At 38.3% G+C, this 7,187-nt stretch overlaps 1 long non-coding RNA gene across 1 annotated transcript; it reads right to left on the bottom strand.

The window, feature by feature from the left end:
• On the bottom strand, nucleotides 1,471–6,179 carry LOC108636899. Its single transcript, XR_001918618.1, has 3 exons — nucleotides 6,013–6,179; nucleotides 5,351–5,488; nucleotides 1,471–1,554 (listed from the first exon to the last, which is right to left on the bottom strand). It is a non-coding gene; the product is annotated as an uncharacterized LOC108636899 (long non-coding RNA).

The raw sequence follows: 7,187 nt of genomic DNA, 5'->3' as shown, positions 1-7,187 counted from the left end.
TTCTGAATGTTGAGCTTTAAGCCAACTTTTTCACTTTCCTCTTTCACTTTCATCAAGAGGCTTTTTAATTCCTCTTCACTTTCTGCCATAAGGGTGGTGTCATCTGCATGTCTGAGGTTATTGATATTTTTTCCTGGCAATCTTGATTGCAGCTTGTGCTTCTTCCAGCCCAGCGTTTCTCATGATGTACTCATGACTACAGAATAATACTAATACAAAACTAGACAAAGAAATGGCAAGAGAACTAGAGACTAGTATCTCTCACAATATGAATGGAAAAATTCATTTAAGAATTAACAATTTGAATCCAGCAATATGATAAAAGGATAATATATTATGACCAAATGGTGTTTATCCTAGGAATGCAAAGTTGGTTTAACATTTTAAAAAATTAATCATATAATTTTAATGTTAACAGAATGAAAAAAGAAACACACAGGACTTAAAAAAAATAAAATACAGAAAGAGCATTTGACAAAACTTAACAATTGCTTCCTGATAAAAGTAGAAATACAGAAAATTTCCCCAACCTAATAAAGAGCATTTATGAAAAATTTACAGCCAATGCTATATGTAGTGATGAAAGACTGAATGATTTTCCTTTAATACTGGCAGCAAGACAAGAGTATTTACTATCCTTAATTCTGTTTGGCATAATAATAAGACATCACACAAAAAAAGTAAGATTAAAGTCATACAGGCTGGGAAAAAAAGTAAAATTGTATTTGCTCACAGAAAGCATGACATTCCATGTAGGAAATCCCAGTTCAGTTCAATTGCTCAGCTGTGTCTGACTCTCTGTGACCCCATGGACTGCAGCACACCAGGCTTCCCTGTCCATCACTAACTCCTGGAGCTTGCTCAAATTCATGTCCATTGAGTTGGTGATGCCATCCAACCATCTCATCCTCTGTCATCCCCTTCTCCTTCTGCCTTCAATCTTTCCCAGTAAGTGTAAAAAACATTATTGAGAAAATTTAAGGGAGACATAAATAAATGGAGAGATAGTGTCCAATACTGCCTTGTTATCTATAGCCACTGTGTATATCTTGAGGATTTTTTCAACTTGCATAACTGAAACTTTGTATTTTTTCATACATACCTCTTGTTTTCCCCACCTTCCAGGTCCTGGCAACCACCAATCTATTCTCTGCTTCTATGAGTGTGGCTATTTCATATTCTTCATATTATAAACAGTGGTGGTGTTGCTGTTCAGTCACTAAGTCATGTCTGACTCTTCGCAACCCCATGGACTGCAGTCCTGTAAACAGTACTATACACTTAAAAATTTTCTGAGAGAATAGATCTTATATTAATGTTCTTATCACACACACACATACACACACACAAATAAAGAGGATGAGAGGAAACTTTTATAGGTGATAGATGTGTTTTTAAAAGTAATATATAGATGGATATGTTTATTGCACAGATTATGGTGATGGTTTCGTGGGTGTGTGCTTACCTCTAATTTCGTTAAGCTGTATACACGAAATAGGAGTGAAGAGTCGGACATTGAATCCCAGTTGTTGAAGTAAAAGACCAACACAGACACTGGAAGATAACCAGCAACAGCAACAAACATAATACTTACTACTGGCAAATACTAGGAAGATAAATCAGCTAAGGTGGTAGGAAAAATGGCTAATGCTTGTCTCTCCACAATTTAAAAAAGTTCCTTTATGTGCATTATTTCCTTTAACGGTGTCTGGAACAAAGAATGTGCTCAATAAAAGCTTGATGAATGAATGGATTGAAATTCCTTCCAGTGTCTAGCAGATTGTAGGCACTGTATATTTGGAGATAATTCTGCATGATCTCTCACATCTCTGCACATCTTGTGAGCAGAGGAACTGACTACCTTTGTTATGAACGATCTTTTGGAGAATATTTATGTAGTAAATAGCTTTGGAAGATAGAGATTCCTCCAGAGCAATAGGCAGGTTTGCTTACTGTCCAGTATAATAAAGATGTCCCTTTTTGGCTCAAAAGTGACACACGTTTACTTCCCATTATAAAAGACTTGGTATCCTTATGCTGAGGCTATTGCCCCGGTAGTGCACTATACTTCATGTGTAGGTATCATTTCATCTTCTGGATATCACATTGCAGGAATTGAGGCTTGGGGAACTGGCACAAATGATGGTACTCTGGCAGTTGCTATCACTCTGAGCAGTAGACGGTCCTTTGTCTCTGGCCTAGGAGTCTCATGTCTTCTACAACATTTATCAGACTGTGAGAGGCTAAGTATTAATTTATAAGTAGGTTAAAATCTCAGGCCCTTCACAGTTCTTGACACTATACATACTTTTTGCACTAAAGTGCATAATCTCAGGAAATCTTTAAAGAAATGGGATAAATAACCAGCTGTATTGGATAAGGAAAACAAATAAGTAAGCAAAATCTAACCAAAATACAACTTCCCTACCTTGCAGAACTGAGCTATTGTTAAGGGCAAAACAGATACCAGCCACTTGACGGTAACATCAAACAATTTATAGGGACCCAAAGAAAATACAGAAATTGGAACACAACAGAATCATAACACATGAAAAATTAAAAATTAAGAATTTGACTCAGTAAACTCCCAAAGAAATTTATGCCATTATACAGGCATCAGTTCCTCTGCAGCCTCTGGAAAGAATAAAAAATATATATTGATAAGGGTGGTTGTTTCTGAAAGGGTGAATTAAGGTGGGAGAGAGATCTACTTTGTACGCCTTGAATTTTGTACCATCTTCAGGTAGTACTTATTTTTAAAAGGGGTAAAATTTAATTTGAAAAGCTTTTAAAATGATTTTTTAGGTAAGAAAGTATAAATTGGCTTTAGATTAAAACAACAACAACTAATTTTACACAGCAGGTACTTTACCTTTTAAAAGATTTACTGAGGAAGCTATTTTTTTTTTTCCAGATTGGCTGGCAATTTGGTTTATGGAGATAAAAATGTCTTTACCAAAAAAAAGATGTTTTATTGGAACTCTACTTTTGTTAAGGAAATTCTTCAGAATAGGCTCTTTCATTTCAGATTTGTAAGAAAAACAAAACCCCCAAACCCACCCATTGCCCTGCAGTAGCGGTATGAGGTTTCCTCAATCTGAGAATGCACGTATTGTGTTCTGTTTGGTAATGTCAATTAGATGTACGTATTTTACTTTTAGAAGAAGGAACAGAAATAGTTTTCCTAAAAGATATTCAGTCGGGACTATTAGTGCCCTCTATTTGGGTTTGTTAAGGATTGAATAACTCTGAATTTGAGATGGTCTCTTCAGGAGCACAGAGCTTACTTTTTGGTTGTGCTTCTGGGAAGTCTAGAGGGTGGATTCTGGTCAAGCTTGTAGCAATTGTGAGTTGTTTTGGCCACAAAGTGTGGCTCATGCTTGACCGTCTCCAGCCCAACAGCAGCAGGAGAACTACGGTAGGAGTAGCAACGTGGGCATTTCTCTGGGTGGCCCCACTGCCACTGGCAGAAGCTGCAGGGGCTGCTGGACTGTCTAAGAAGCTCAGATAGTCATAACTGGAAATAAACTCTTTAAGTAAACAACCCCAGGAGGGCCTAAGGAATATCTCAGGAATAGAATCCTGGGTTAAACATGGGGCCTCTTGCCACTGTAGAACAGGAATTCCACCAGTAGTGAAAAGACCTTCCTTGTTACTCTAAAATGCAAAAATGAAAAATTTTGATTTGATTATTTACTTAAAACATGTTTAAATATGTTCAATCTTTATTTTTTATTTTTTATACAAAATAGACATTTTTTACTTTATATTTTAGATTGGACTATAGTTAGAACTGGATATGGAACAACAGACTGGTTTCAAATAGGAAAAGGCGTACGTCAAGGCTGTATATTGTCACCCTGCTTATTTAACTTATATGCAGAGTACATCATGAGAAACGCTGGACTGGAAGAAGCACAAGCTGGAATCAAGATTGCCAGGAGAAATATCAATAACCTCAGATATGCAGATGACACTACCCTTATGGCAGAAAGTGAAGAGGAACTAAAAAGTCTCTTGATGAAAGTGAAAGTGGAGAGTGAAAAAATTGGCTTAAAGCTCAACATTCAGAAAAGGAAGATCATGGCATCTGGTCCCATCACTTCATGGGAAATAGATGGGGAAACAGTGGAAACAGTGTCGAACTTCATTTTGGGGGGCTCCAAAATCACTGCAGATGGTGATTACAGCCATGAAGTTAAAAGACACTTACTCCTTGGAAGAAAAGTTATGACCAACCTAGATAGCAAATTGAAAAACAGAGATATTATTTTGCCAACAAAGGTCCGTCTAGTCAAGGCTATGGTTTTTCCTGTGGTCATGTATGGATGTGAGAGTTGGACTATGAAGAAGGCTGAGCGCCAAAGAATTGATGCTTTTGAACTGTGGTGTTGGAGAAGACTCTTGAGAGTCCCTTGGACTGCAAGGAGATCCAACCAGTCCATTCTGAAGGAGATCAGCCCTGGGATTTCTTTGGAAGGAATGATGCTAAAGCTGAAACTCCAGTACTTTGGCCACCTCATGAGAAGAGTTGACTCATTGGAAAAGTCCCTGATGCTGGGAAAGATTGAAGGCAGGAGAAGGGGACGACCGAGGATGAGATGGCTGGATGGCATCACGGACTCGATGAACGTGAGTCTGAGTGAACTCCAGGAGTTGGTGATGGACAGGGAGGCCTGGCGTGCTGCGAGTCATGGGGTCGCAAAGAGTTGGACATGACTGAGCCACTGAACTGAACTGAATAGTTGATTTGCAATGTTGTGTCACTTTCAGGTGTATAGCAATATTATTCAGTTATGCATATAAACATATCTATTATTTTTCAAACTTGTTTCCTATTTAGATTATTATAAAATATTGAGCAGAAATCCCTGTGCTATACAGTAGGTCTTTGTTGGTTATCTGCTCAATCTTTGGTAGTTTAATCATTAACAATATTGATAAAGTAGGAACTCTAGCTTGGGTCTAAGTGGGATTTGCCCAAAATGAAACTGAGGATTGGGTTCACCAGACACCTATTTGTAGGAGGCTTGAGGAATTTTATATGGGAAAGAATGAGACAATTTTTCTGAAAACACTCAGTGAACAAAACTTAGAACATACTCTGCAATGAATATAGTTGCTATTGAATTCATATTTGAATCCCAAGTAATTCAGAAAGGCTGTGAGAAATAGGAAGAGTAGTTTTAGTGAAAATTTCAAAAAATATTGAGGCCAATCCCAGGATTTCTTTGGAATCCTGCTAACAAAGGCAAATAGGAAGGAAAGACTGTTTCTGTTCCACTTTGCCTTAGATCCCTGCATAGGTTAAGTCTCTGAGAAAGCCAGTCAGCTCTGCTATAAGCCTTACCGATGTGTTCGTTTGTGTTCAGAACTTCCTGAAGTTGCTCTCTTCTAAACTGAAGCTTCATTTAGTAATTTTTGGTAGAATGTATGTCACGTGTCTGAGTTTTCTGGTTTATACCTTGAAGATGCAGGACTCTTAAGCCTAAAAATTTACAAAAAAAAAAAAAAAGAAAGAAAAAAAAGGAGACTCTTGTCAGAAAGCCTGTGTATCCACTACAGCATGTACCCCCAAAATTAAGCTATGAGAGTTGAGTATTCTTATTTTAACATGCAAATAGAGATAGTTTTAAAAATGTTTTTTGTGATAGCTACATGTTACTTTAATACATGCAGATAATCACCCGGACCAGGGGTTTTAAATTTAAAGCGGGATCCAGATATTTCTCGGGTTGTGTGGAAAATGTTGAGTTAGCATCAAGGAAAGGAAAGTTGATGTGTCTAAGTATTTTGCTGAAAGTTTTAACTTTCGTTTCAGGTTTGAGGAATTCGTTAACTAAAGAAATCACTCATTATACTCAGATAAACAATTCCAATATTCAATGGAGAATTATCTAACTTACTTTCAATATATAATCATTAAAAGGGAAACAATATCTAATAGAAAATTATTGATTTTGCTTTCAATAAGCAATCATTGAAAGGAAAGACAAATAGAACAGTACATACATCACCTAATTGGGGTGAGTCAACATCCAGACTTCAAACAGCACTGGGAAGTCCCATGTAACAGCAATCTGGAGTCCCAGTTGGGAAAAGTTCCTGGGCAGCACATCTGCTCCTCGAGTGAGAATTCAAATTACAATTTTGGGGGTTCCAGTTTATAATTCCTGGCCACAAACTGATATCATCATTGGCTTATGAGCAAATACCAGCTCTGGTGTTACCTTAACCTGTTTGTTATTTGTTTTACAATGCTATTTGTTTTATCTTGTGAGTCATAGGATTTTGTTAGGTCCGGGGTGTGGTTGGCCAGACCTCCTCCAGTTCAGTTCAGTTCAGTTCAGTCGCTCAGTCATGTCCGACTCTTTGCGACCCCATGAATCGCAGCATGCCAGGCCTCCCTGTTCATCACCATCTCCCGGAGTTCACTCAGACTCACATCCATCGTGTCCATGATGCCATCCAGCCTTCTCATGCTCTGTCGTCCCCTTCTCCTCCTGCCCTCAATCCTTCCCAGCATCAGAGTTTTTTCCAATGAGTCAACTCTTCTCATGAGGTGGCCAAAGTACTGGAGTTTCAGCTTTAGCATCATTCCTTCTAAAGAAATCCCAGGGCTGATCTCCTTCAGAATGGACTGGTTGGATCTCCTTGCAGTCCAAGGGACTCTCAAGTGTCTTCTCCAACACCACAGTTCAAAAGCATCAATTCTTTGGCGCTCAGCCTTCTTCACAGTCCAACTCTCACATCCATACATGACCACAGGAAAAACCATAGCCTTGACTAGACGGACCTTAGTCGGCAAAGTAATGTCTCTGCTTTTGAATATGCTATCTAGGTTGGTCATAACTTTTCTTCCAAGGAGTAAGCATCTTTTAATTTCACGGCTGCAATCACCATCTGCAGTGATTCTGGAGCCAAAAAAATAAAAAAAATGTCTGAGACTGTTTCCACTGTTTCCCCATCTATTTCCCATGAAGTGATGGGACCAGATGCCATGACCTTCGTTTTCTGAATGTTGAGCTTTAAGCCAACTTTTTCACTCTCCTCTTTCACTTTTATCAGAGCCTTTTTAGCTCCTTTTCACTTTCTGCCATAAGGGTAGTGTCATCTGCATATCTGAGGTTATTGATATTTCTCCTGGCAATCTTGATTCCAGCTTGTGTTTCTTCCAGTCCAGCGTT

Source organism: Capra hircus, chromosome 1, assembly GCF_001704415.2.
Source record: "Capra hircus breed San Clemente chromosome 1, ASM170441v1, whole genome shotgun sequence".
NCBI classification, from domain to species: domain Eukaryota; kingdom Metazoa; phylum Chordata; class Mammalia; order Artiodactyla; family Bovidae; genus Capra; species Capra hircus.
The sequence above is the reverse complement of the archived record's forward strand: the minus strand, read 5'-3'. Positions and strand labels throughout refer to the sequence as shown.